The 13,360-nt window shown below is 36.2% G+C and overlaps 1 long non-coding RNA gene across 2 annotated transcripts in view; it reads left to right on the forward strand.

Annotated features, from left to right (window-relative positions):
• LOC148215110 (uncharacterized) overlaps window positions 1-7,229 on the forward strand; it is a 111,408-nt gene extending 104,179 nt beyond the window's left edge. Inside the window, exons 4-6 of one of the 2 annotated variants that reach the window (XR_015796749.1) lie at window positions 5,684-5,800; window positions 6,676-6,773; window positions 6,981-7,229. This is a non-coding gene — a long non-coding RNA (uncharacterized LOC148215110). The remainder of the gene's footprint in view (window positions 1-5,683; window positions 5,801-6,675; window positions 6,774-6,980) is intronic. The other variant, XR_015796748.1, reaches the window with a different exon arrangement.
• Window positions 7,230-13,360: the final 6,131 nt, after the last annotated feature.

Here is a 13,360-nt window from a genome sequence, read left to right on the forward strand (position 1 = left end):
ATATTTATATAAAACTTGAAATATTAAAAAATATATTACATACACTTGTTACTGATTGATATATAACTCTACAATATTGATTTATAAAGTCCTCATTACTACTCAATCACCTTGCATTTCAAGTGAATTTTTCACTGTTCTCCTTCCCAGTTTAAATGATAGTTTAACTTTAACTTGATGTATCTACATTATAAACTGCTTTGCTATCCAATTAGTCCTACACAATCACACACTTGGTTACTCACTGGTTTTACCTGGATGTTCCCAGAATGCTACCTTAGTTTCCACCAGGGTCAATAAATGTCCTGAAAATCTTACATGAAGTCTTTCCCTCTCCCTCTCCCTCTCCCTCTCCCTCTCCCTCTCCCTCTCCCTCTCCCTCTCCCTCTCCCTCATCCTCTCCTTCTCTTTCTCTCTCTCTCTCTCTCTCTCTCTCAGCATCTAGGACAAAATAGTGCTATCTTGAACATGAAAATATCACTCAGCTTTTATAGTTTTTTTATACTTTTTTTTAATGGAATTTGGTTGACTATGAGTTTCTCCAATCTTTTATCAAAGAAAGAAAAACAAGCCGGGGGGGGGATCTGCTATTGATGATTAAATAAGAATTATTGGTTTACTGAAAACACAGAAATTGCCTAGCTGGTGCTGTCCCATACTTGTGGAATAGGGGACTGTAGGGGGGAAGGGATTAAGTGAATGAGCTTTCAGCCTATACAGAATACAATGTGTATCAATTTAAGTCCAATACAACATTCTTAAAACATTTTAAGGTGACTAATAAAACAAAAAGGTTTGAGTTGTGTGATGAATATCAGTCTGACACATGCCATGGCCTTCTAAAACATATTGAGATATATTTTAGTTACTTCTTTAATGCCCCTTCCTCCGTTGTAAAATTATTAAAATTGACATTTAATCTACAGTGAAAATAACCAAAGTTATAAGTCTTTCAGGACTTAACTTTTATTGCTATTAAACATCCCTCCAGAAGTACCATGTTATAAAGTGACCACCTTCTCTGAAGAAAGCAGAAGGGGTAGTCTTTGTAGGTAGAGGCAATCTCTCTATAAGTGACATATTGTACAGGCCAGCATAAAACTAATTTTTATGCAGAGTTCTGTCAGTGTCATTCAGGGCTCTTTGAATGGACAACTCTACCATGATTTATCTTCTCTTCATCAGTCAATGCCCAGGATTCTTGAACAGTGATGGATAAGGTCTCCTGTTGAATTGACTGTATCCTGCTGGGCATTGTTATGCCGAAGAGAGAACAGGAACAAAAATCAAAGCATACCCTACTCCAAAGCTTAGTTGGGTGTTCATTAATTAAGTAGAAATAGCAAAAACAAAAAACAGCATTAACAAAGGAAAACACATAACACGCAAAATATGAAGTAGGGGAAAGAAGAAACTTAGGAGAAATGTATGATCTAACTGGGTAATTAGATGATTTTTTTAAGTAGTGCCCTGTATTTAAGCATATGTGAGTTAAAGGAATAGTGACTGAAATATACAAGAAGTTGCTATCTTTTCTGAATATTTAAGGTAGCTGACTACATTTAAACTGCAGACATTTTTAGACTATGATAACATAGTAGTCTTAGCCACTAACAGTGCTTTGCAAAGTCCAGATTCTATAAAATGCCTGATGTTAAAAACAAAACAAGAAACTTCATAGACTCTTGCTACTTTATGATTTTAAATTAACTGCATTTTATTGGAACAAATAAACTATAATTAGTCTTCTAATGTGGATGTGGAAAAGCTGCTAAAAAAAAAAAAGAACAGATATTAAAAACACTTTAACTCTTGTTGGCCATTATCATACAATCATATAATTTAACAAAAAGAAGTGATCTTCGAAATAATCTAGTCCATCTTGTTGTCCAGTACAGGATCACACTACTACAACATATCCAACAAATGACCATCTACCCTCTATTTAAATACTTACAGTAAAGGAGAGCCAACCTCCTCCCACCACAGTCTGTTAAACACTCTTACCATTAAGAAAGTTTTTGTGTAGTCCAACCAAAATCTACTTCCTTGTAATTTAAACACATTGTTTACTATCCTCTTTTCTGGAACAATACACATATTCTGTATGACAGGTCTTCTTACACTTGAAGAGCTAACATGTCTCCCTATACTTTTCTCTTTGCCAGCCTCAACATCTCCAAATTCTACAGCCATTCTTCAAACTTTTTCTCTCTCCAGGACCTTTATCATCTTGATTGATCTCATGTCATGTTCCAGTTTGTCAATGTCCTTCCTGAAACACAGTACCCAGAACAAGACACAATATTCCATAACCAACACAGAATAGAGATGCATACTGGTTTCTCTTGACCTTGACACTGTACCATATAACCACTCATCCAAGTAATTTACAAATATGTTGAACAACACAGGACCTAGAATGGACCACTGCAGTGTGCCACTCAACATTTCCTTCCAACCTAATGTTTAGCAGTTGATGAACATGGATGATAGTGCAACCAAATCTGTATCTATACATCTTCTCTACTAGAATTTCATGGGAGATTTTGCACATGCTTTACCAAAATTTGATAGAAAATTATACCAAAAGTTGGACAAGTTTCTTTCCACTAGAACTGTGAAATATTAAGTATAAGTAACACTAAAAGATGAAGCATAATTTACTAAACCTAAGGTAAATTCTAAGTTATGTTAATCCAATTGACCATTTAAACAACTCAGTTGCACACACACAGTTCTGTTGTACTTGTAGATGACAAATGACACAGCAAGGCCTTATCCAGAGAAGGTTGCTTTCTGCTGATCATATAGTGAGTTCAGTATTTGTTTATATCTCCTAAACTGGCTCTAATTTCAAAATTTTCATACAAGTCAAGATGTGTAATTATATTCTTCCCATTTTTTAAGAAAGATCTATTCTTGCTTTTCAGTGCTTGTAGGTAATCAATGTATAATACAGCCCTAACAGTGGTTGACATACATAATATGCTTTTGCTTGTTTTTAATTCAAAGTACATTTGCAAACATACTTTCTAGATCTATACTATCTCCCCTGTTTATCTTCTTGTGCTCTTAACTTTTTTTGTAAAATTCTGGGCCAATCTGAATATTCCTCATAGGAAGTACAATTATTAAATTAAAAGAGAGCCTATTTGGTGTAGTGGTGCTGGCCTAGAAACCACACAAACTGTGAGTTGTTGGCCACCCTTAGACATGAAAGCCAGCTGGGTGACTTTGGGCCAGTCACCCTCTTCAGCCCCAACCCAGCTCACAGGGTTGTTGTGGGGAAAATAGGAAGCAGGAGTATTAGGTATGTTCACCATCTTGAGTTGAGCAAATTAAAAAAAAAAAAATAGAATAAAAATCTAATAATTATTATTATTAAGATGTTCATAAATTCTGATATATGTACATTCTGAAAGATTTTTTATTTCAGATTTAATTGCTTTTAAAACTGCACACATATTCCTAAGGAGAGTTTATATTGGAAAAAACTAAGCTATGAATTTCTCTTTTTAGGTAGTCTGTTTCAGAATCTAGGAAAAATATGTGACACTGAAGTTTCAGTTGGTGCTCACATTAAAAAGGATAATCATGCTTGTCTTCAGTGAGGCTGTGTCATAAGGAATCTTCAAGTGTGAGAGAAATAAACAGGGATAACATATACTAAAAAACAAAAGGAAAAACTTTAACTACCTGTTTGCTGTAATCTTTGTAACCCATTCCTCGACTTCAAAAAAAGAAGTAGGATTGTCCCACAGCACCTAGTTCCTAGCTTGCTTCAGCTTCTGCCTATGACCCAGTATTGATTTATGTTTCTTATTGCCCTTCAATTTCTAACCAATCATTTTGAAGGGATTGTTTTGGGGTGCCATTTGTTTGGAAATTTCTGGCTCTCTGTCTGCTCTGATCATAACTCTGGGTAGGACTATCCCTTGAAGGAACAGTTCTGTGACTTCAAAGCCTTGTCAGGATCATAACTCCTGATCAGTTCACAGGTGAAAGCTATCACTCAGCTTCAGCTGGTGCATCAGATGTAGCTATGCCTGGAGCAGAAAAACCTAGTGCCAGTGATTTTTACTCTCATTAAACTACCCTAATATGCTTTACATTGGGCTGTCTTTAAAAGCTACTTGAAATTTACAATTGATTCAAAATGCAGCAGCTCATATATTGGCAGGTGAGATCATGTTTTGGGTATACTGACAGTATTGCAGATGCTATGTTGGCCTCCAATAGATTTTATGGTACAATTCAAAGCACTGTTTTAATCTATTAAGCCCTACATGGTTTGGCTCCTAGGTATTATCGAGATCACCTTCTCCATGTGGGACCAGCCTCTCTTGTACATTTGTCCTGAGTAAGGATGTTAAAAGTTTGTTATGTATTTGATATGAGAGGGATGGAGACTCAGAGATAGTTTTCTGTGGTGATCCCCACATTGTGGGGCAGCATCCTGCCAGGGGATCAGTTGATATCAACTTTGGCATCATTGCCAAATGCCATCAAAACTTTCAGAATTTATCCAAAGGACCACTGAGGTATAATTATTGTGAATTTATTTATTTATTTATTTATTTATCAAATTTAATCATCGCCAGTCTCATTCAAAGAGCAAGTCTGGGCAGTTTTCAATAAAAACAAGAATAAATACTAATTAAAATACAATAAAACAATGTCCTTAAATAAATAATGTATTCCAAGGAATAGATGGTAAATAAAAAGTTATTAGTCTATGGGAGCCTCTTCAGAGCGTTAACCACTCCCAGAGTTGGTTCCTCCTTCTCATGCCCCAGATGAGTTGGCACAGCCAGGTTTTCATCCCTTTCTGGAAGGCTGGGAGTGTGGGGCCTGTCTCACCTCTGGGAAGACACTGTTCCATAGGATGGGGGCAACTACAGAGAGGGCTCTCTTCCTGGGCCCCAGTAGTTGAAATTTTTTCGTGGATGGGGTCCACAACATACTTCCTCTGCCTGACCGGGTGGGATGGGTCAATATAATGGGGATGAGATGGTCCCTCAGGTAACCTGGTCCCATGCCATGTGGGCCTTTAAAGTTAATGACCAACACCTTGAATTGGACCCAGAAGCAAACTGGCACCCAATTCAACTCCCACAGCAAAGATGTCACATGTGCCATCCTTGGGGTACCCAAACTTGCCCACACAGCCACATTCTGAACCAGCTGTAGCTTCCTGATACTCTTCAAGGGTAGCTCCATGTAGATCACATTGCAATAGTCTATACAGAAGATGACTAGGGCATAAGTAACTGACCGGAGGGCTTCCTGATCCAGGAAGGGGTATAACTGGTGTACAACATGAAGTTGAACAAAGGCCCTTCTGGCCACGACTACCACCTGTTTCTCAAGCAAGAGTCATGAGTTCAGGAGGATTCCCAGATTCTGCACCGGGTCTGTCTGGGACAGTGCAACTCCATCCAGAACCAGGATGGTAAACTCCTGGATACAGCCCCCAACCCACAGCCACTCAGTCTCACCAGGGTTCAGCTGAAGCCTGTTGTTCCCCATCCAGACCCCCACAGTCTCCAGGCACTACAAAAGGGTGGTCACAGCATCACTTAAATCACCTGGGATGGAGATGTATAATTGGGTATCATCTGCATATTAATGATACCTCATCACATGGTGACAGATGATCTCATCCTGTGGTTTCATGTAGATGTTAAAAAGAAGCAGAGAGAGTACCAAACCCTGCAGCACCCCACAAAGGAAGGGCCACGGGCTGAACCTGTCGCTCCATATCAACACTGATTGGGACCGGCCATGGAGGAAGGAGGTAAACCAGCACAAAACTGTGCCACCAACCCCCAACTTCCCAAGCCGACCCAAAAGGACACCATTAGATCTGACACTTAATGGCTATTGTGTTATTTATGTTTTATTATGCATTTATTTGTTTTGTCTTTATATTGTATTTTGGTTTTATCTGCTTATAAACTGGTGAGTCAGTCTGATTTAGTGTTATACAAATAAAGTAAAATAAAATAATGCCAGAAGGTAAAATGGCTTCTGAATCTATTCTCTTTTACAATATTTCATATATTTTTTAAAAAAATAGCCTTCACTAACTAGATCTATGTGAGTAATATGCTCTTGTGTATTCATTTTAAAAACTATTGATAGATATATCTTTTAAATGTTCATATTGTACAATATAATCATGAACTGGCAAATAAATAAATAAATCTGAAATGGTATGGATTGCATATATTTTTATATAAATAATTGGATGACTTTGATGTTTTGAGTTGTATGGTCAAATGGATAATGGTTTATTGCCAGCATATCTCTTATTTTATGTCCTCTTATCACGGAGGCATAAAATAATTGACATTATTAATTTAGAAGATATATGTTATTAGTTTCTTTATTCAGGCTCTCTATCAAAGATGTTCAAGTCGTTGCAATGTTTCCATCCGGCAAGTCATATAATTTGTGGTCATATTACAGAATCAATATATCTCTCATGCCAGCATGAGACTGGGGATCTGCTGCTAATGAAATAGCCGTTCTGGGTAGTAAAGCACCACGAAAGTGGTGATCTGTATGTTTGCTAACATTATTTCCATAATCACATATTACATTTTTAACTGCATGTAACCTGTTCAGATATATTTTTATTTCTGAATAAAAATATTTATTTATGAACAGGTCTGCATGTGATGCCTCTTGCCAACCTGGGCCCCACACTATCCTCATGTTAAAAGTCTTCAGAGATAAAGCCTGCCAAACATGAAAAGGATGACTCGGTAAGCTGGAACCACAAGCCACATATGTACTTCCTGAAAACACCTGCATGTTTTCAGTAGGCTTTTTGTATGCAGATGTGAGGCAGGCCACACATAGCTTTTCTCTTTCTTTCCACATGGTATTAAGTACATTCAATAACAACTGATTTTGAAAATAAACGGTATACCTAAAAAATAAAAGCAATTATCTTATTCTCTTTTTGTCAGCCCAGGAAGAGAAAAAGATGGTTTCCAGATGAAGCAAAATGGTCATCAGGAAACACTGTTACATGCATCTGTTAGTTCTGTTTTATGCATAGAAGGAATAAACTTCTGCTTTTATCCACTGTTTACTGAGAAGACTTAGCAGGAAATATTGTTCCCCCCGCTGCATTTAACTTGCCATAACTCTTATTTTCAGAAAACCAAATATTTATGACTGAACTATAGATAAATATACCTACTTTTCTCTGTCTTTGTTCCACATGACCAAATCAGAGTGCACAAGATAGCAAAGGATCAAATAAATGTTATTCTGTCTTCCAGGTTTTTGAAATCCAGACTCTAATTATTCATCCCAAACTCATTTGTATTCACATAGTGTATCTCACCATATAAAGCACATTAATGCAGACTTATTTATTTGTGCATACCTTTATAGATTTCTATCTATACCCTTGCAAATATTACTTTATTTTAATCATGCTTCCCCAGATTATTAATATCTATAACTTAATGCTCAACAATCATAATTTCTGCTGCAACTACATTTATTTTCATTTCATTATCTGATATTAATATCTTTGAAATGACATCCATCAACACACTGTAAATGAATATAGAACAACAACAAAAATCTGATGATGCTATATATTCCACTGTAGGATATGAATTATACAATATATTTTTGAAAAACTAATTTCTTCTAGAGCAGCAGCATTGTATCCTATTAAAGTTTCTCATATGTTATTGCAAAGATTAGCTGTCCTGTTCATGCATTTAACTAGTAGGTGATGTTAATTCAAATGATGAGCAAGATTACACCTTCCCTAATTTCACCTCATCTCTATATAGTGACATACCTAAAATGATAATTGTGGAGCTTATAGGCTAAACCAGAAGTTGAATAAAGATCATGTATATCTATTGTACATGTACTGGAAGGAACACACCCAAAGAAACCTATCACCAGTAAATATTCTCAAGATGTGGAAGTGAAACAGACCTTAGAGCAAAGTTGAAACATTGATTTTAGGAATGTCTCACCATACCTCCGCTCCTGAACTTACACATTTTTTGTAGTTCCACAAAGCATCTTTGATGCATCTTGAGCTAACCCTTTAGTGAGCAAGTACTTGGCCTATGTCAAGCTAATAATCCTTGAAAGCATTTCTCCAAATATCATAAACTTGATTGTCAAGTTCCCCAGGCAGCAGTATTTCTCCATGTTCTTCCAGAGAGAGTTCCCATAGACAACTAAATATTTGGTTGATGTGGACTGTTAAATGATATATTCAAGTGATGCAAGGGTTGTCTTAGCATGTTTAATCTCAAACACATTTTGGCAAGAAAGCCAATTTTAAAAGAGAATTAAAAAAAAAAAGCACAGGAAACCCCCCCACCCCCCCAAAAGTTTTACCAGCCTACAGTATTCATTCTCTCTCTCTCTCTCTCTCTCTCTCTCTCTCTGTGTTTGTCATAAGAGGAACTGGACTTCTGAGTAGAAGTGCATCGTGGTTATTTTGTCCTCTTTGTATTTCAAGCAAATTTTCTTTCATTCCACAGATAATAAAGCATGTCTAAAGGGGAGGTCTATACTGGGAAAAGGTTTCATTAATCTTGAATCATTCCAATTTGTCATTTGGCAAGAGAAGACTTCCTCATTTATCCTCAGAATGAAATTAGCTTTGGTCTAGGCTGAAGATAAGAATCTAAATTGCCTTGGCAACTCTCTATGGCCCTGTATGCATGCTTATTCTAAACAACATACAAGGTGCATTAACAGCAAAGTGTGTGTTCTTCGCAAGTTATTTCCATATATTCAATTTCCAGATTTTGTGCCTGCTCATCTAAGAAACTATTTTTAAATTGTGTGCTTAAGTATGTATACAGTTTCTGAGATACCCGTGTTTACTAGTAAAACAAATACTTTCCAAAGTGTGGGTAATAAGTATGCTAAGTTATGAAGCTTTTTGCATATGCAGGAACCAAAAGAATGCAATGCTCTACTATGTTTTATGTGTGGGCCAAGATAATGGATAGATAACCTTTTCACTTGGTTTATGATAAATCATATTGTCTGTCTGTCTGTCTCTCTATCTATCTATCTGCTCTGTCTTCTTGTGCTGGTGTTAAACTGATGTAACACCCCAGAATTCTTTCATTTAAAAATAAAAAAAAGTTGTTGAATAAACAAAAGCAGCAGAAAGCTAGGATAGGAAATGGGGTGCTGACTAGTTGCCAATTTTTATTCTCCCATACTGGTCAGCTGTAGGGAGTCCGGGGTGTACATACTGTATGTAGTGAGTACAGTGTTAATGAGATTAATTGTGTGGTGCCATGAATTAGTTGTGAGGATTTGGAAATATATAAAAATGGTGGCTATAAAGAAATGCCCTAAAAGGTCTGTAGCAAAGTATAATAGCTACTTGTAGTGTAATTTGATAGTATAATTATATTTGGATAAGCATATACAGTATTCAACCAGGAGTCAGCAAACTTTTTTGTAAAGGGTCAGATCCCACCCTCCTTCACCTCTGCAGAAGGTTGGCTGAGGCTCAGGCCTTGCAATCTGCCACTGGCTGTCCATTCTTAGCTTGTGGGCTATATACAAATAGGTGGCAGCCCAGATTAGGCCCATAGGCTGTAGTTTGCCAACCCCTATATTAGACCCATCCATAATTAAAATCAAAATATCTTTTTAACCTAAACTATTACATTTGTAACAAATCTGCTCTTATCTCAAGTAATCTTTCATCTGAAAATAAGCCCTACCTAGTAGGACATAATTCTATGTAGGCATGCATAGTAGCGCATTGTTAATAAGGTTTAACTTACAAAGGAGCTATAATAAAGTGAAGTGTTTGTTGTTGGGTAGTATTTTATGCTTTTGCAACATGTCAGCACAGATTTCAACACAGGCAGCACATGTAATAACTAAATGAATGCATATGCTTGGTTTTTATTTTTATTTAAAAATTCCAATAGAACATGCAGCAGTGTTTATTAATAAGCATGCATCACACCTTTGATGTTATTCTTCTTATGAAAAAGATGATTATTTTTGCCAGCAACAAAGAATGGGAAAGGATTACACTATGGAAATTCATATTAAGGTTTTGCTGATTCTTTCCAACTTAATCAGATTTGTGCAATGAGGAGTAGTGTGGATTTACTAGGCATTGTTATAAATTGCATTTGACAAGGATGCTAGATATTAAAATGTCACTTGCCTGCTTCTAGGTCATCAAAGTATTTTTACAAGTACAATATTAAAATGGGGAATAGCACATAAAGCCATTTTAATGTCTCTAATGTAATCACTGCATCCACTTTATGACAAATCTATCTAGTTTATATCCGCTGCGGATGTTCCACATGAATTTTCAACAATTCAGTGGCAGAACACCATAAAAATATAATTGCTGCAGTCAGCCATTCTTGGTGAACTTTCCCATAAGTTAGTCCTATTGATTTTTGTGCAGACATTGGACCATAATCGAGGTGTAGATGAATCTCTAACACCCCACTCCCCAAATGTTGGAGAACTATAACTTAATCTCACCACATATGGACAGACTGAACCATAGTTTCCACTGGGATATTATCAGCATTTTAGAGCAAGCCAAATCCAAAAATGCTTGGGAATTCCTGGAAGCCTGGCATTCAGACAAATCAGCCATCAATAGACACATAGAGATAAACCACATTTACACACCATTCAAAAGAGATGATATCAAACCTAGGAGGGAAACAAAAAGACTAGAAAACATCTCCTCCAGCAGCCAACATTTAGATAAGCAGGGATTAATACCAGATAAACAATCAGGCAGAAAACAATACTCAAATCAAGGCACTACCAAAAAGAAAACTACAACCCCACCAAAATTGGCAGGACAAGTTACTCTATAGAAACAGGCAGCAAACCCCACACTTACACTGATGATGTTATCTAGGTGGAAAATGAAACATCTGCAAGCATACAACCAAGGTCAGAGAGCACCAAGAACTCTATAGTTCAACCCTGAGCTACAGATATTTTCTTTTATTAGAACTATAACTATAAACAACTTTCATCAGTATCCATGTTGGAGAGGCACAAGTTTCTCATACATTATTTTTCTTAAAGTCTCTTGAATAGGTAACACATTCTTTAGAGGTAGACTCTAAAGAAACAACAGTTGGGGTAGTCACCAAAATCGAAATAAGTTTCTAAATTTAAGTATAAAGGAAAGTAGAATGCTGTCATGTGGCCATTAACATAAGCATATTGATATGAAACTTCATTAGCTGCAATATGTTAATATATTTGTAATATTTTTCATGCAATACTACTCATGCTTATTCAGAATTAAATCTTAATTCACTTATCACAGCTATCACTATATTTGTAGTGAAATCTAGGTAGTCGTTGTGGGAGCTGCAATGATTGCTCATGGCTCAAGAAACCAAACTATAGTCTAAACTTCTTTGAGGAAATGGAAAGTTGTCAGGGCATCTCGGGTTAATATCATATACAAGGAACAACTGATGAAGATAAGGGATGGAGAATTGGATCCAGCTCTGAATATGTACAATAACATTTGCAGAAACCACAAAATGCCTTTGCTTCATTTTTTGTGATTTCTACTTCCTGCTTATCTTATCTCATACAACAAAGTTTCCTCTATAGTATATTCTAGCAGGATAGCTAGAAAAAACTAGGCATGGAAACCTACCAGCCCCATTGCACAGGCCTAACTCTGGACTCAGTTCAGGGACCCAGAGCCAAGCAGTTTAGAAAAAGACACAGAACATTCCATGGTCTAAATAAGAACAGTTACATGAACCAAAAGCATAACATTGGAAATCTAGATCAGAAGTAAGTAAACTGATGTTTATAAGCACCACTGTGCTCATGGATATAACCCATGGCACCAACTAGACTCCTTGACCCAACTGATTTTAACTTTTTCAGAAATATTGTTTTAAATAATAATAATAATAGTAAATAAGTTGGCATGCTACAGAGAGTAACTCCAGTTATCAGCATCATCTTTCTTTCCAATAATGTCTCTGAACCCAATATACATAGGTATTAAAAATAAAAGTGGTAGATGACTGTAGCCCAGTGCTTCATCAGGAAGCATTCTTACATGCTCAGGAGAAGGGCAAGGTGAAATGAAGTAGGGAGTGTTCTGGAGTATAAATGACTAGTGAATGACTAGCTATGTTCACTATCACTGCCGCATTTTGAAAGCATCTCCAATTTCTAAAAAAAACCAAAAAACTAATATTCAAAAAGTTTGCTGACCTGTGGCCTGGACTGTGGCACAGGAATTTTGCCAGAGTTTGAAAGACTTAGCATAGCAATCTAGCAATGGCGGATTGTTAATAAGCAAAATTTCGATTAACTAGATATATTTTATAATCAAGTATGGGCTTCATTAAGGCTGTTTCTTTCTGAGGGGATAAGAATTTTATCAGTGTGAAATTAAAGGCATGTAGAGCCTGAAAATCATGGCTTATAGAGCATATATATAAGATGTACCCTGAACATCTTAATAAACTACAAAGATTTTATTCAGACTGAGCCCACTCATATGTGTAATGTACACATTTACATGCAATGTCTGAGCTGAGGAACACTGCAATGTTGATGTTACCTCCATGAATTTTATGCCTACGTCTGTACTGACTGACTATATTTAATGGATCATGGCATTTCACTTGAACGGAAATCCATGATGGATTTATTTTACATACCTATTAACATCCATAAATCTATTAATTCATTGTTTGTTACACATCATTAAGAAATTAGTAAGCAACCTATGTAAGAATGATACTAAATGGGAATTGTCTATAATAGCATCTGGTGGCATCCTAGTGACAAATGATAATGCCATTTCAAAGTCCTTACAGCATAGTAATTACTGTTGTATTCAGGAATATATATTGGTTGATGTTTACCTGATCTGAATGCAAACTACAAATAAAACACTTCTCTGGAAAGTTCATGCATACTTAATGCAAGGTGCTGTAGGTATGCTGCATACAGTATTAAAACAAATTGTTGGCATATATTATTTATTTTATTTAACCAATCTATGTGGCCACCCATCTCACAATCAATTGTGTGTGACTTCAGACATTCTTCCTACAGCATATTTGGAAAGACTTTCCTGCAATAGTTAACACATTAACAGTATCATATTGCACAGTCATATCTTGCAAGATAGTGACATCAATATAGTAGCATATATAGTGCATAACCAGAGACTACATCAGTGGGGCAAAAGTCCTATATTCATTTTATTTTTATAGAAAGCATCACTGAGGATTTCAGAGACTGCTATTGCCCACAAAATTATGTTAGGGGGAAAGTTAAGAAACAAAACATATCTGGA

The sequence above is a fragment of the Python bivittatus genome, unplaced genomic scaffold, assembly GCF_059951505.1.
Source record: "Python bivittatus isolate LINGU-HERP-01145 unplaced genomic scaffold, Pbiv_v1 ctg000350_np1212, whole genome shotgun sequence".
NCBI classification, from domain to species: domain Eukaryota; kingdom Metazoa; phylum Chordata; class Lepidosauria; order Squamata; family Pythonidae; genus Python; species Python bivittatus.